We start from the raw sequence: 17,984 nt of genomic DNA, 5'->3' as shown, positions 1-17,984 counted from the left end.
AAAAGAGGCGTATTAAGAAAATAACTGTTCAAGACAATATTATGTTGTTAAATTGACATACAGGCCTGGACCGATTACTGTTTTGCCTGGAATATGATTAAAAGCAGGATACAGTTTTTAATGTGATTTGGTCGCTCTAACTAACGTCCAGTACTAGGCATATCCAAATACATAACCTAATCATAGTGTGGTAACTAAAGTGATATTAATTTGGATCAATTAATTCACATCTATAGCATTTAATTGTGTTAGACGGTACCTAGCTAGTGGCTACCTGCTACCACCATGCACCGCTACATGTGAGGCATTAGTAATGCACAACTAACATTGTTCAGGCAATTACTTGTGATCGCAACATTTTACAAGATGGCAATTGCACTACACTTGTGCTAGTTATCTTGCTCATATCCTCAAGAGATTTGATACTTGCATTGTTTTCAGGGAAACGTTACCATAGACACCAAAACCATGATTATCAGTAGTATGGGACTATGTGTAGATGACATGCTGCCACAACTGTTAATTTGTCAAGATTCTAGGTCATTAATTTTCTAATTAGCAACAAGCTAAAAGCCATATTACACAAACAAATGATTAACAGCTGCGGTCAGTTGTTTCTCTATACATTTTCCTTCGCCAAGCTCCTACAGTTGCTAAAAAGTACTTGTCCCTTGGTAGAACTGAGATTACGAACACTAGATTATTGCACTAAGGGTTGCTTCTAAACAACTATTCCTAACGAAATCCAATTCTACATTCTTTCTTGCTTCCTACCTGACTTACAAATTCTGCATAACCTACTCAGTTCTACCTCATGCATGCAACACAATTCTACAGGAAATATTTACACTTCTGATACAAGGTGATATTACAACTGGATCAACTCATTGGGAGATATTTGGCCAATTGATATTAGGCACTACCTGCCTCATCTGAAGTACTTCCTGTTGGACCTATTCCACCAACTTCATCCTCACTAAACATGCTATCTTCACTAGAATTGGAGAATCCAGCAGTATCTTCATCACTTAACGAGTCAGCTTTTTGTCTCCTCCTGACATCCTTCACTGCTCTTCCCTGAAGAGCAAGGCGCCTGCGTTTTCTAGCTTTGCGCTTGCCTTTAGGGAAGTCTTCTTTTTGCAACTTGAAGTTCTTCCCATCGGCTTCTTTTGTGGTTCTTCCCTTGCCATATCCATTATCATCGGATTCTTCAGCATCCAGTTTACGCCTTTTTCTATTGGAATTTGTCTGAAACAGCAATTCACATTCAGATTCCAAAATATACAACTGCAATGTCATGGAAAGTAAATGGGGATAACAGCAAGGTCACTTTGAAAAGGAATTGCCATATGAAATCAGAATTACCCCTCAATTACAAAATATTTTGCATGATCGCAATTGAACTAATTAACATTTGTTAACACTCAATCCAAAAGTCCCTTCTAGAAGCACAAAACATCTACTCTACACATAAATTATTAATTCCTTTTAGCACTGGATGTTTCCGAGCAGCGAGGCTTACACCCATTCGCATTAGTTCAGCCAAAGTTCCTTACCCTTATGCACGGATTATTGAATAAGCCATCTTCCTATCAAGGTTAAGGAGTCAACTGAGCATCTCAGCGGCGGGATTGAATACCCGGATCGAGTCAGAGTTCACGCCGCCCGCCCTGAACAAATAGGAGGCGTGGGCCACAGGTCGCACATAAGCCGCCGGGTCGCACGACAGAAGAACACCCAACATACAGATGCACACTCCAAAATGTGCAATATACCCATTAGTCTGGGACTTTTCGAGAACATCTTAGTTATCACTTTTCATGACCTAACTACAGAATTTATGGGCTTCCTAACAATGTAACCTAGATTACATGGTAATGGTGGGTGAATGCTAAGTTTCCGCAAAGCTTAGCTTATTAGTTGAAGGCCCGTGATTGATTCTTATATCTAATAGTACTATCAAATTCAATAGCAATATGTTAATAGAGCTTGTACATAATGAGCTTAAATCCTTTTCCAGAAAATCATTCGACATATCCAAAAAGGTGGATTGCAGAATCACACAGCACACTACACATGGCAGACATAAAGTTTTAGGTTGTATATCCTATTAGTTCCTTTAGGCCATTTTCTATAGCCAATAAATAATTCACAATCACCTAAAGATGGAATAAAATGGGAGAGAAACAGAAAGGTCCAGGATACGAATGATGGCAATGAAAAAGCAAGCACAAAGGAAGTTCCATTTATTCACTTAAAAAAATGCAACACGAGTCTATGATCTATGGTAAATTTGTTAGGATGAGTAGGTGAGTGGTAAAAAGTAATTTTATGCCCGTTGAATTAGCAAGGTTTTGAAAATGCAACAGTTAGTACCGCAATAATCGCAATACGATACATGTGATTAGTTACGACTTACGAGTAGGAGAATGAGTGATTTGAATCAAGAGAGTAAATCGAATTCATGCGTGTATAGGGAGTGGGTCGCATGAATCGCAATCAATATCATTAATGGACTATTCTGAAATGAGACCTGGTTGCAAATACATTTCGGGTCTTTCCGGTTCAAAACAAATTTTTTCCTTCTCCCCCCCAAATTGGCAATAGAAGTTGCCGCTGACCTTTCCATGATTGGATACCCATATAAGAGGGACAAAGAGGAGGGGGAAAAGCTATTACCTTTCTCTCCCAAGCGGCAAGAGCAGCAACTGTTTGTTCACTTACCTTTCTCACCTCATCAAGATCAGCAACTTTTGCAATCACCATTCTTTATTAGAGATAGGAGATAAGTTGCTTTATTAGCATTTTTATGTTATTTATTGGCTAGTGACTCGCAGTGGTATTTTTTCCATTAATTTATTGTTTTCTTTGCTGTTATTACTTTACTGTTAGATCATGGGTTATGTTTGATGGAATTTTGTTCTGACTATGCTATTTGCTCATTTCTTAATATCACATAATTTATACAACTTTTTATTATGTATTATTTTGTCCTTTTTTAATCAAAATTACTTAACTAGAACTTATATGCAGTTTAATCATTTGTCTTGGTCATTTTTATTTATGGACATTATTAGGTGACATGAATTATGATTTATATCTGATTTGAATATAGTTATTTGAAGTTTAATTTTATTATTATTTTTGTTTATGAATCTTACGATACACAATACGATATACATACGATATACGATATAGAAAAACTTTTTGATACATGATACATATCCCAATTTCATAACCTTGTTATAAGGTTGAAAAGTGGACTATGAAAACAAAATCAGCATACCTTTGGACCACGATCAACCAACCTTGCCCATTCATGTCGGTTCCTCAAACAATCAAGGACAGCTTGAGAGTGACTTGAGTATGCATAACGCTCTCCATTATGCTTCCTTAAGTTATGCCAGTGCTGTAGCAGAATATTTGCAAAACCATGCATGTTGGTCAAAAACTTATCCCAGCTTGCAACAGTTAAAATGAAACCAGAAACCAGAAACCAGAAACCACAAAAACACAACACTGATCAAGAACCATACCGGTAAAACAGCATTACAGAGTTCCTCATATGTCATGCGCCTGCCTTTGCTCATAATATCATTGATTAAGCCTGAATTTGGATTTATATAGAAGGTATAAGAAACAGTCCACAAATTGCCCAACAGAAGCACCAGTTCATTTTGTAACAAAAACATTCAAGTTAACCCAGATGATCTATTTCTGGACAAATTACAAGGGCTGATCATGCTAAGCCAATAAAGCAGATCTGGCAAACCTGTGTTATTTTGTGTGTTAAAAGTCCAGATTCATCAAGGTACTTGAAAGTTAAAACAGAAAATGAAACACGGATTAATTGCATGTGTTTGTACTTTGTAACCCAGCAATTAAAATCTTTTGACATCACTGTTTAGCCAGCAGTACTAGATCCTAGATCTAGATAACAGATGGCGATAACACAATAAATATAAATAATATCAAACACAAGTACACAACGTTACCAGGTAAGGTCCGATGAACTGGCCTTCCAGCAGATGCTGTATCATCATCAGATATATTCCTAGGAGAGTTACGAATAGATGGAAAATTTTGATCATTGGGAGGGGAGGACGGGCTACTCTTTGCAATGGCAGCAGTGGTAGAAGCATTATTTGTGCAAGAGTTCCCAGCTGTCAAAGATCCACAACCTTCTTCCTTCTCGGAAGCATCTTCTGCAAGTGCTATATCTTGCTTCCTATGATCAGAGGATGGAACCTTCTCCTTTTCTATCCTTTTTGTTTCCTCTTCAAGTTCACGAGAACTGGAAAGCCCTTCTCGAGATGAATCTTTGTACTTCCGTCTAGAAACCTTTGAAACATGAAATGGATGCATCAAAAAGCCCCCATTAAAAAGCCAGATGGACCCTTTGTTATAAGAAATTATTCTCCCAACAGAATTGGTGTATGATGCCAAATTTACCAAATTTAACCTATGGAAGAAAAACTTACCAAACAATGATCCTTTGCTCCAACTGATGATGTTCGCTTTATTAACATGCTTGTAGAACTAGCAGAAGTCAAGTGTGGCAAGCTACCTGCATGGCGTGCTCGGGGCACACGAGGTACACGGGGTGAACTATTCAGTTCTTGATGCAACAGCAAGGCAAGCTGCCAACAAGGAAAAATCAAAAGAGAATAAGTTAAAAGAGGAGAGTACAGAAAAGAGAATATTGCAAAGGTCTCTGGAACAAAATTAGCAAAACTAGGGGACCAGTTCAGACCTCTTCATCACTCAGCATTGAATTATTTGATGTTGAAGGAGGATTAACTGATGGTCCATGATTTTGATTCAACTTATTAGAGGAAGTATTCATATTGGTATGGTTAATCTTTTCAGCTTTTGGTGGCACTGAAGATGAACCTTTGCTTTGCACTTGTAACGCCTTCTGATGTTGCAATGACACATTAGTCTCACTTGAGCCCAAAATACTTACAGTCTGATGTGCCAAAGATGCTTTAGACAATGAAGTATGAACAGAATCTCTCGCATCTGAATTTACTTGCTTTGAAACAGAATTTTGTGTACTTCGGCTAGAATGCAATCCCTTTGAACTGGCATTCAAAGAGGATTTTGGCCGTTCTCTTACTGACTTCCTAGAGATTTCATCCCTCACAGCATCACTTGGGCTGCTTTCCTTCTTTAAGTGAATATTACTATCCGACATCACTGCTTGCTTTGTAAAAGGATTAGGGCTTTCAATATCTTCAGATTTTAAGTCGTGAGCTAAAGATTTGGCATTAATGGTTGACGATGTTGGAGATGCAGATGACTTTCCAAGACATGCTGACATTTTATGTGGATCCTTCATAGATTCTGAGCCATCTTTTGTTTCTGAAATACTCTTCTGTGTTTCTATGGAACCTTCAGATCCCACCGGTTGTTTTCTGTTACAAATACCAGACAATTCCTCAGATTTACTGGTATGATCATCAGTGACAACTACCGACAATCTATCAACATCTGCCAACTTCTTTACACATGATGGTAAACTGGTAATCACAGCATCATTCACTTTAACAATATCATATATGTTGTCTGATGGTTTTTCGTTATCTTTTGCATCATTGACAGGGGAAGAATGAACATTAGAGAGCTTCCTACAATTATCCTTATCGCCATCTTCTCTCTTATCACATTTTGCAGAGGTAGGCCACAGGTTACAGTCAATTTCTTGAGAAACTTGTTTATCTATATTTTCTGGTGCAGAACCACAAGGACCTCCTCCATGGGGAGCAATAGAGCTTCTTACTGCTAAATAATTGTCTGCACTATCAACCGCCAAGCAATCTCCATCCTTTTTATTCAAGAGCAAGAAATGCCATCATAACATGGTGTGAGACGAAAAAAAAAAAAGCCCAAAAAAGCTATGCATGTAAAAACTTAGTATAAATATTTTGAATACCTAGAATGTAGATGTTACAAAATTGCAAGAACCAAGAAGGCTCAAGTTGAAATTTAAAGTATCGCATTTGCAATCACATGCTCAGGTATTTAAGCAGCTGCATTTATGGAATTCTATTATTTCATTTGGCCTTTGGTAGAAAGGTAGCCAGGTAAGCCATTGCATGATCTTTACGGTCAACTGGAAAGTCTGGGGAAGAAGTGAAGGGGATAACTAAAGGCTTTCAAATTTTGGGTTAATATCCAGGAAAAATAAATAGTCTTGAATTCCATTCTCAATTCATCTATTGGGCTTTTCAACTCAAACTTTTAGCATAGAAACACCAAAAAAGTTAATGGATTGACATATTTTGAAGAATGAAGACTAGAAAGAAATTCTTCAATCTAATTGTCAATCTGGCTATAAGGCACACCATTAGTTTCCATACTAAAACCTAGGCCACAAATCTTCATGCCATGCAGGTCCTTTCTCAGTCCATTTAAAATTTCAACTACCTTCTTTAACATTCTGGCTAAACTTACGGTTAATGATGAAGAGAAAAATAAGGAAATGCACAGAGCAAGAAGCATACTCTTAATCTAATACTCTCCCACAATTCGTAGTCCTCTAATTAATTAACATCAAATGCTCAGGACCTACGCCATGTGTAATCTTAGCTATCAAAAGTCATTTCCTTTAAGTTCATTATTATTACATAATGAGAAATAAGCAGTTACACAATTGCAATAAAACAAGAAGCTACTTCTCTTGCTTGTTTTTTGCTCTCTTATAAGGAGAATCTTTTGTCCTCTTGAGCATTCTCTGTCAGTCCGTCTTAATGTTCAGCTTTTTATCAAATAATAATTACAATAATAATACAAGAAGCTACAGCAGCATAGTCAAAACTGATGCTAACCATTTAAACATGGAATGAACTCAGACTGAGCATTATGGATAACGGATTTACACCAATGATTAAAGCAGAACAGAGGATTTCACTTTATGAACTATGGAAATGTGATTAAAACATACCTTTCCTTTACTCGAAGCATTTGCAACACCATTATGCTTTAAAACAGATGTAACAGCATCATCAGGCTTCGAGGGCATCTCAACCAAACTAGGACCTTTATTGCCAGCCTTCTCTTCTGGTAACACATCTCCAATAGAAAAATTATGCCTTGCTGTGTCAGCATATAATGGTTCTGAAGAATCCTCAGTAGTTGCCATGTTGTTAGTTGGTTCCTCCATGATGGTACCCGCAGCAAAACAATCATTAGAAATATGCTCCTGAACCACTATGTCTTTCAAGTTCTTATTCTTCATACTTCGAGTGTCATCCTTGGAAACCTTTAGACCTCTGTCTTCATAAAATTCCAATGGTTTTGCATCACTGGTGGGTGTAAACGCTAGTAATGAAAGCGGGAAAAGAAAAAAAGACAAAAAGAAGACAGTCAACAAGCGCATGTCTAGTATGGCAAGACGTGCAGTACCGCCATAGTTGATGGCATTCACCCATGGGAAATGGAAATAACAAGAGATGCATCTTTCCTAATCCCCATCATTAGTAAGTAATAACAGTAGCAACAAGAGGGAATATCACTAAAACAAATATCTTGAGAAAGATATGGACTCAAAGGGGGAACCAACCCCTATGAAAAGATATAGTTTCTTACACATCGACAACATAATCCACATATTCACTTAATCAACCACTTCTTTATATACTTTAATCTAATTAACCTACTGCTAGTGTGATACTGTCCAATCCATCTCTTGGTAAGATTCTCATTCCAGCAATTCTCCAATATCATCAAACAATAAATATTATACACACACATATAGTATATATAGTATATGTAGCAAAAAATGAAAGAAAAATAGGACAAATCAATTAACCTGATTTAGAGGAATGCGAACTGCTCCTCCTCTTGGGATCAATCTCTTTCTCAGAAGAACTCCTAACCCGCTTCTTCCCACTCCGATCTCTCGAATTGGAACTGCCAACCTCCTCCTTCTTGCGCTGCTGCTTACTGCTATGAACAACAAACGGCCTCAGCAAGCTCCTCTCCTTCTTCACCCCACTATGCACCTTCTCCCCATCCTTCAATCCCCCTTCCGCTCCTCATCAACACCTTTCATATCCGCCAAAGCGCCCCCAACTGGCGGCCTAGCCACCACCGTGGTAGCAGTGGCGGCAGCTGCAGCAGCAGCAGTCTCCTTAGAGAAGGAAAACAAAACCCCAGCACCCTTTCCCCCATCATCATCCTCATCGTTCCAATTAGGGAACTCCCTATACCTAAAATTGAACTTCTTGGGAACATAACCAGTGCACTTCCAAAGCTGTGGCCCAAAAATCGAAGACAACCCGGACCCACCAAAGAGCGCAGGGTCCCCACCGGGTACACCCTGAACATGAACCCTCTCCTCCATGGGAATATCAGTCCAAAGCTTAAATGGCCTGCGAGATAAAGAACCGTTATCATTGTTATTGTTATTATTATTGTTGATGTTGCCGTTCTCCATGGAGATTGTCTTCGTTGGGAGCTCAATCAGAAACTGAGCTACCTCGGTCTCTTCCGTTCCGTTAACGACGGTGTCGATTTGGTGGTTAATGTGGTGGTTTGGGGTGGCGTTAGCGGTGGTGGCTGCAGTTTTGGACTTGCACTTGTCGCAGGAGAAAGTGTCGTCTCCCTTGACGTAGCGAGAGCAGCGGGTGTGGACCCAGACGCCGCACTCGTCGCACTTGACCATCTCCTCGCCGTCGTCGAAGGTTACGCCGCAGATGCAGTCCACCGTCCACGACCCGTCCACCCACTCGTCCGGCGGCGGAGGGGGGTCCGAGCTCTGCGGGCGGTTCGATCGCCCACCGCCCTTCATGCCTCCTCCTTCTTGCTACTGCTACGGTGCCGTTTCGATCCAAAAGTGCGAAAAGGTGAAAAACCTAAATCTCGAAACGGTGACGTATTGGGGGAATTGGAGGGATTGGAGTGGAAGTATAAGATTTTAAGAAATTTGAGATTTGAGGTTTGGGAGGAGGAGAATATGTGAGTGGAAGTGTGATTTTTATTTTTTATTTTTTGGTATTATTCTATCAGCTCAGGTCATATGCTGTTTCTTTTGCGAAGAGAGGGAACGAAGGAAGGAAGAAGTGAAGACGATGGTGAAGGTGTGAAAGCGTGAAAGCCGTTTTCCGGGTAGTGGAACGTGTTGTTATCGATTTGGAATGGTTTTTGGATTTGACCCGATTAATGAGGTTGTGTAATGTGGGTTCGAACAGGTTTGGATCTTAAAAACTGATAACGGACCAGGACAACTTTAGCCCAAAGTCAGCGATTTCATTCCTTTTTTTTTTTTTTTTTTTTGAAAAAATATAGGAAAATTATTTTTTGAATAACGAAAAAAATAGATTAAAAAAAAATCAAATTTTAAATTACTTAGGTTTAATAATTTTGAATTTTTTTTTTAATTTTTGCTACAACCGCTCTCTCATAATCCTGTGCCACAGTCGTCGCTACTGTATCGCGATTCTAGTGCCCTCGCAGCTGCTGTCTCGTTACTTATTTCTTATTAACTTAGTCGGATGTTTATTTTACTATGTATATGGATAGTTCTTTTCATTCGAAAGTGGATGTTTATTTGAGTATATCGTTGATATTTTACTTTATTTGTCTAATTTTGCAAGCACATGCTTAGCAAGATATTCATTTTACTATGCCACTCAAAGAAAACCCCCAATTCCTTCTCCCTCCAATATATGATTTGAAAAAAGAAACAGGTACGAACGCGATAAAAACGCACGAGACTCACAGTGGGAAAGGTGGTGGTGTAGTGATGGACCGGATCGGGGCTTGGCCATTGAAGACGTGCGGCAGGGACGTGGCGTTGGGGAGGATGCTAGGCAGAGGTGCGTCGGGGCAGCGGCTGAACAGAAAAGGAGAAGGTGGCATCATTGCGGTGATGGCGAGCGAATGCGACGCTGAGAAGCTTCGTGCTGACGACAGTGAGCAGTGTCATAGGGGAGGCGGCGATAAGCATTGTCACAAGGGCTACGGCGGTGGAATGATTGTAGTGAAACTAGGGTTTAGAATAGGTAAAGGTGAAAATAAGTAAATGTGTTATTGGGCGAATTGTTTTTGAATATTACATGAACTTTATTTCCATTGCTACTGATGTGACTCAATTACCCTTTTTCACATGCTCTTTGAATATAACCACAATCTTAAAGGAAAAGCTTAATTCTGTGATGGTAAGATTTATTTGTAATCATTACTGATGGGAAGCAGAAGCTGATGAATTAAAAAATTATTAAATTTGATACGTTGCAAGTATAGTTCTTAATTCATCGAAAATCTGCCTATCAATTTAGAAATGTGTCACAAATAGTTTAAATCAAAATTACTGGGAGTTTTAAGTCCCAGGTCGTCTCCCAACGAGTTGCAGAGAAGGGTGCTATCTTATTAATCAGAGGTTCGAAGAAGTTGAGGTAAGTAAATTGGAATGTAAACTGAGGAAAATTAAATGATATGAATAAAAAAAACCTTGACTGGGAATTGATTAGTTAGAATCTCTATCATTGATGGAATGATTTTTTAGATGGATTTATAATTAACGGTTACTCTGTTTAGTTATCCTTTACTAGGTAAGGGAAAGTCAAACAAGTTGGATTACTAGATCCGTTCACGAGTTACAACCCACTTAGTTCAAGGGATTGACGTTGGTGACAGGATAGCAATTCAACAATTAACCCAATTACAAATTTTCTTTCGATCCTTCCAACTCAAGAGTTCCTTTTCAATCAATTCCCCATCAAGTAATGAGACTACTCACGCATTGTAAATAATAAATCCATAACACATAAAAGGGAATTAAAAGAAGACATGATTATTGGAATTGAAATTGAATTAAAAAGAAATAATCCTTGCGTTAATTAATCATAAAAGTATCTGAATGACAGAATTGAACATAACAAAGAACATGGAAGAATAAAACTAAGTTAAGAGAACAAACTAGAATGATGAAGTCTTGATGAGGAAATAACTCTTCTCAATGTTCCAATGCTAAGGCCAATTGAAAATTAAAATTCTAAAAACTAGAGAGAAAAAACCTAAGAGAGTGAAAAACTAGATCTAGAACTATTGAATGAATGTGTGTGTTGTTTCTGCATATTCTCTTACTCTAGTCTGCTGTTCCGGGCCGAAAACTGGGCCGAAATAAGGTCTAAAAATCGCCCCCAGCGAATTCTGCAGATTATGCAGATCGCACATGTCACGCGATCGCGTCGTCCATGCGGACGCGTCGCTTGCGCTTTTTCCAATCCGCGCGGCCGCGCAAGCCATGCGGCCGCGTCACTGCGATTTGCGCTCCTTCGCGCGGTCGCGTGAGCCATGCCACCGCGTCACTTCTCGCTGGTTATCTCCTCAAATTCTTGTGTTCCTTCCATTTTTTGCTAGCTTTCTCTCCAATCTCCATCTCATTCATGCCCTATAAAGCCTGAAACACTTGACACACAGATCACGGCATCGAATGGAATAAAGGAGAATTAAAATTACATAATTAAAGTCTCTAGGAAGCAATTTTCAAACATGTACTGAATTTAGGAAGGAAATCTAAATGCATGCTAAATTGATGAATAAGTGGGTAAGGATCATGACAAAACCACACAATTAAACACAATATAAACTATAAAATAGTGGTTTATCAACCTCCCCACACTTAAACATTAGCATGTCCTCATGCTAAATTGAAGGAGACAAGGAAATAAGTATGAACATGTAGAAACTCATGAAATGCAATGCAATCCTACATATATAAATAAATGCAACTATATGATTATTGTCCACTTGATCAAAAGTAAATAAGCTCTTCAAAACAATTACAAATCAAATTCCACTAATTCTATCATTATACAATAAAACCGATAAAAGTGCAAGAAGATAGCTTATGAAAGCAGGAAACATGAAAATTCAAGCATTGAACCCTCACTGATAATGTATGTACGCTCTAATCTCTAGTGTATAGGGTAATCACTCTATTCTTCTCTAGTCATGTTTTCTAATTTTTGTTTTTCTCCTAACCAATCAACAACAGTTAATATACCAATGCAAACATCATGAGATCTTTTCAGGGTTGTAATGGGGCCAAGGTGCAGGTAAGGGTATACATATGGCTAAGTGAGCTTTATAAATTGAATCTTTAATTAACCTAAGCTCTCACCTAATATACATATATTCTATATACTTTTAAATTCATGCCTAGCTACCCATAATTCCCTTTTTCAACACATACTCATATTTCAACTTTGTATTTTAATTCTATCATATGTGCATTGATCTTTGAATTCTGAATTTAACATTGGGGTAATTTTGTCCCCTTATTTATTTGTTTATCGTTTTTTTTATTGAATTGAAATAAATAAAGCTTATCAACGCACATAGATTTTTATTCTTATAGTTTCACATGAATAGGTATCCAAATTCCCTTTAAATTTTCATGACACATTCCCTTAACAACTTTTGTTCCCACAATTTCCCATACTTAACTAGCACACACAATTCTATCTTAAGCTAACCAAAGATTCAATTTGGGATATGCAATTATTTTTCAGCTTGAGGTTAGTAATGTGGTAAAATATAGAACAAATGGGGTTTTAAAGGCTCAAAGTGGTTAACAAAGGTAATTGAAAAGGGTAGGCTTGATTTGGATAAGTGAGTTTAAATAAATAATGGCCTCAATCATGTGCAAGCATGTAAATATAATAAATATTGGACATATAAGATAAAACAAAATATAGATTACAATCATAGAGAAGTAAACACACAAGAATAAAATAATTATGGTTAAATAATGTAACCATACATAAAGGCTCAAATCTTTCACAGGTTGTGTGTTCTTTAGCTCAAACATCATGTTCCAAATACAACTCAAGCAGATTTATCATAAAAATTTTGAAAAATTAGTGAAATTTTATTCCAAAGATAGATTTTTAAAAGAAACTTATTGTCTTTTCAATCAAGTAGAACATGCATGCAACTATTCTATAAAGGAGAGAAAATCTAACTAAAATATCCTAATTATTGGTGTACAGAGAAGAGAAATTACCTCCGGACGTCAGGTACTGACCGACCTCCCCACACTTAAGGCTTTGCACCATCCTCGGTGCCATCTGTTAGGAACAGGGGTGGGCTGGTAGCAGTATCTCCATAGTTGAGACTATCATGGCTCCCGGTGCTGGTAAAAGAAATGGAGTCCGGAGTGTCTGAGTCCTTGAATTTGCCCATGATCAGCTCCTTGAGGTATGTGAATCGGCGCTTGTTACGACGCTCTTTCATCTTAGCTTTCAGTTCATGCCGATCCAACTTTTCAAGTATCTGCTGGAGCAATTTCTCAGTTGTAGATGCTTGTGGTGTTGAAGAAGGAATAACTTCAACTGGCTCAGTAGGCTGGCTTGTAGTGGCTGTTGAAAGTCTGAGGTATTTCCCGTTAGGGACATATGATCATCCCGTGGAAGTATGGCTTTGGTGTCCCCAGCTCTGTAGGAGACTCCGGCTGCTGAGACAAGATCTGAGACCAGGGCGGGAAAAGGTAGGTTGCCCGCGATTTGTACGTGCTCCATGGCATTCCGGATGTATCTTGAGAGATTCAGAGGTTGGTCTGTAAGGATGCACCATAGTAGAACAGCCATGTCTGCAGTGAAGGAGGACTCATGAGTGCTCGGAAAGACGTAATGGGACATGATCTGTGCCCATACGCGAGCCTCCAAGGTAAGTGCGGAAGCCAAGATTCCCTTAGGGCGGGTACGGTGGTATCCGTAGATCCAACGGCTGTCAGGTAATGCGATGACTCCGAGAACGGAGTCCCAGTCAAATTGGTATCTCTGGCGCTGAAGGGTGGCTTCTTGAAAAGCGTCCATTCCTGCTGGAATAGGGGGAAGACTCAGAACGTGCTGAATGGCCTCTTCTGTGATGGGGACTTGTTGCTGCCGGACATAAATAGACTGCAGGGTCGGTATGTAGAAGTTTGAGTAGAACTCAACTACCCAAGAGAGATTAACCTGCCTCGGCTGTCTCCGTAAGAAACCCCATTGTCTTCGTTCAATTTGCGACTCAACAAAGGAGGCAATATTGGATGGGAGGATAAGAAGGTATTCATTGTTATAGTTCCTTTCTGCTAGGATAGGGAACATCTGCTCACAGTAGCGATTGGGAAATCGCGCAGTGTCCTTTGCTGGAAAGGCTTTCTCCTTGTCGTCAACCTTTATTATCCTCTTAACTCTTTTTGTTGAGGGCTTGACTGTGGTTGAAGAAGGCTCTGCCACTAATGCTCTTTTAGTTCCTCTTCTTGCTGGTGGTTTGGAAGTAGCTTTCTCTTTTCCTTTCTTGGTGGCCATCCTGAAAGAAGGGAAGAGAAAGGAAATTAAATTCAAAGAGATAGAGCAAGGAAGAGGGTGTTGTAAGTGATAGTCAATGCACAATAAAGATAAATGGCATTAACACATGGTCTGGATTACATGTGAAAAGCTCATCAATGAAAATATAGCAAGCGCATGTAGGACAATGGAATGCAAGAGGTTTATTGGCATGCAGGCAAAGGCATGAGTAGCATATATCAAACATTCAATGTCCAATTTAGATTACCATTTGTAACAAACTAGCCATCACGTTTGTATTGACAATTAAATTTAATTAATAAAATATGAAAGGGAATTTGTGAAAAGCAAGCATTGCATATTAGAGTAAAATAATGTGAAGAAGTGCATAATGCCATATGGGCTTTTTCACAAACACATAGCATGCATGTAGAATAAGCTCTTGAAAGTATGAATTTGAACATGCAAGCAATCCCTTAAAAGGTAATATATATGATTGTCAAACAAATTTATAACAAACCATAAGCATATAAAGATAAATAATGACTCACATAAATAGACAACACCAAGTAAAAAGGAAAAGAAAAGAAAAGAAAATAAGAACAATGAAGAAAAGATAAGAAGATAACATATGAAAATAAGAAGAATAGTAGAAAAGTGAGAAAGAAGAAAAGAAAACCTTGTTAATGGGGTGAGAAAGATAGAGAATGAAAGATGAGATAGAAAGGGGAAGGGAGAAGAAGAAAGAAGGAGGGAAAAGAAAAATTAGGATTTGGAGGAAAGAAAGATAAGATAATTTGGCAACTGAGGTTGAGCTGTGCGGCGCATGCGACGCGGCCGCGGAAGGCACGCATTCGCGTGGTTGCGCTCCAGGTAAGGTGACGCGATCGCGTCGGTCACGCGGTCGCGTGACCTATGTTGCGCTGCTGGCGCGGGTGCAGCCTCGCTCCAGCACAACTCTCTGTTCGATTCATTTTGATTGCCAAAATTGGGTGACGCGATCGCGTGGGTCACGCGATCGCATGAGTGTGCGTTATAAAATGGGTGACGCGGCCGCGTCAGTGACGTGGCCGCGTCAGTGACGCGGTCGCGTGACAAGGATTGTGCTTCCAGCACCAATCCAGCATCACTCTCGCACAGAATGCGACTGTGCACCTTTTACGTCGAAAACTCAGGGCACGCGGCCGCGTGGGGCACGCGGTCGCGTGGGAGGCCATGATTTCCATGCGACGCGGTCGTGTGGGGTAATTTGTGCCATTGACACGACTCCAGCGCTGCTCCTGCGTAACTTTCTGTTCATTTTTATTTTTCTTTACTCCCCTGCCACGCGGACGCGTCGCTGGTGCAATCGTGTCGCGCGGCGAAATTTTTTTTTTTTAAAAAGAAATATAAGGACATGTAGGTGTAAAAGCATGAAAGTATTAATAAAGAAAGAGTTATTGAAGAAGAAAAAAACTAAAAGTGAAGAAAAGAACGATCATACTGCGGTGGGTTGTCTCCCACCAAGCACTTTGCTTTAACGTCCGTAAGTTGGACGCTCCACTAGCTCAATCTGCTGCTATGTGGGGATCTTCCAAGTGAGGATCTCAAGCTCCTTGCTTTTCTGCACTTTCTCAGTATGGTACAGCTTCAGGCGGTGTCCATTAACCTTAATAAGTTCAGAGCTTGAAGGATGGCTTAGGTGATAAACTCCGTACGGTTCAGCCTTCTCTACTCTGTATGGACCTTCCCATTTTGATCTTAACTTACCGGGCATTAGCCTTAGTCGAGATTTGTAAAGGAGGACGAAATCTCCAGGTTGAAATTCTTTCTTCTTGATGTTTTGATCATGCACAGCTTTCATCCTTTCCTTGCAAATTCTGGAATTCTCATAAGCTTCTAGGCGAAGGTTCTCCAGTTCCTGCAATTGCAACTTCCTTTCAGCTCCGGCCTTCTCAATTTCCATGTTGCACTCTTTAACTGCCCAGAAGGCTCTGTGTTCGATTTCAACTGGGAGATGGCAAGCTTTTCCATAAACTAAGCGAAAGGGACTCATCCCAATGGGTGTCTTGTATGCTGTTCTATATGCCCACAGTGCATCTTGTAGCTGGTGCTCCAGTCTTTTCTATGAGGCTTACTATCTTCTGCAAGATACGCTTAATTTCTCTGTTGAACCTCGGCTTGCCCATTAGTTTGGGGATGGTAAGCTGTTGCAACTTTATGGATTATCCATGCTTCTTCATCAATCCTGTTAGTCTCCTGTTACAAAAATGGGAGCCTTGATCGCTCACGATCGCTCGTGGTGATCCAAACGGCATATAATATGGTTTCTCACAAAGGAAACAACAGTGTTAGCATCGTCAGTGCGGGTAGGGATTGCTTCCACCCATTTGGAAACATAATCCACAGCTAACAATATATAAAAATATCCACTAGAATTTGGAAATGGACCTATGAAGTCAATGCCCCATACATCAAAAATTTCACAGAAAAGCATATATGTTGAGGCATCTCATCCCTCTGGATATATTACCAAATTTCTGGCATGGGTGACAAGATTTGCAAAACTCAGCAGCGTCTCTAAAAAGAGTAGGCCACCAGAATCCACAGTCTAAGATCTTTCTAGCTGTTCTTGAGGGCCAAAATGTCCTCCACTCTCAGATGAGTGACAGGCCTCTAAAATGGACTGGAATTCTAATTGAGGCACACAACGTCTAATTATCTGGTCAGTGCCACATCTCCATAAATATGGGTCATCCATATATAATATTTAGACTCGCTTTTCAGCTTGTCTCTTTGATGTTTAGAAAAATGTGGAGGAAATGTGCGGCTAACTAAATAATTAGCAACATGTGCATACCAAGGGATACCTCAGATACTGCTTGAGGTTATCAAAAGGAAAATTATCATCTATAGGAGTAGAATCATCCTTAATATGTTCAAGGCGACTCAAGTGGTCTGCTACTAAATTTGATTACCACTCCTATCCTTTATTTCTAAATCAAATTCTTGTACAGCAGTATCCAACGTATAAGTCTTGGTTTGGATTCCTTTTTAGCTAATAGATACTTTAGAGCTGCGTGGTCCGAATACACTACTACTTGGTACCAAGTAAATAGCCCGGAATTTATCCAGAGCAAAAACAATAGCAAGAGTTCTTTCTCAGTAGTAGTATAATTGGACTGGCAGTGTCTAAAGTCTTAGACGCATAGGCAATAACAAAAGGATCCTTACCTTCATGCTGAGCCAGCGCTGCTCCTACTGCATGGTTGGAAGCATCGCACATGATTTCAAACGGCTGGCTCCAGTCGGGTCCTCTCACAATTGGGGCTTGAGTTAGAGCAGTCTTCAGCTTATCAAATGCTTGTTTGCAATCTCACTGAACTCGAACTCAATTCTTTGCAGTAATCTGGATAAGGGAAGTGCATCTTACTAAAGTCTTTAATAAATCTCCTGTAGAAACCTGCATGGCCAAGGAACGAAGGACTTCCCTCACAGAAGAGGGGTAAGGTAAACTAGAAATAACATTCACCTTTGCTGGGTCTACAAAAATCCATTATTAGATACCACATGTCCTAATACAATCCCTTGTTTACCATAAAGTGGCATTTTTCGAAATTCAATACAAGGTTTGTATTAACACATCTATCTAATACTCTAGATAATCATCTAAGCAAAGGTTAAAAGAATCACCATAAGCAAATCGTCCATAAAAACTTCCAT

General features: G+C 39.4%; 1 pseudogene; it reads right to left on the bottom strand.

Annotated features, from left to right (window-relative positions):
• Positions 1–519: 519 nt before the first annotated feature.
• LOC112776260 (uncharacterized) lies at positions 520–9,104 on the bottom strand (annotated as a pseudogene).
• Positions 9,105–17,984: the final 8,880 nt, after the last annotated feature.

Source organism: Arachis hypogaea, chromosome 19, assembly GCF_003086295.3.
Source record: "Arachis hypogaea cultivar Tifrunner chromosome 19, arahy.Tifrunner.gnm2.J5K5, whole genome shotgun sequence".
NCBI classification, from domain to species: Eukaryota; Viridiplantae; Streptophyta; class Magnoliopsida; order Fabales; family Fabaceae; genus Arachis; species Arachis hypogaea.
This window is presented reverse-complemented; position numbering and strand designations above follow the sequence as displayed.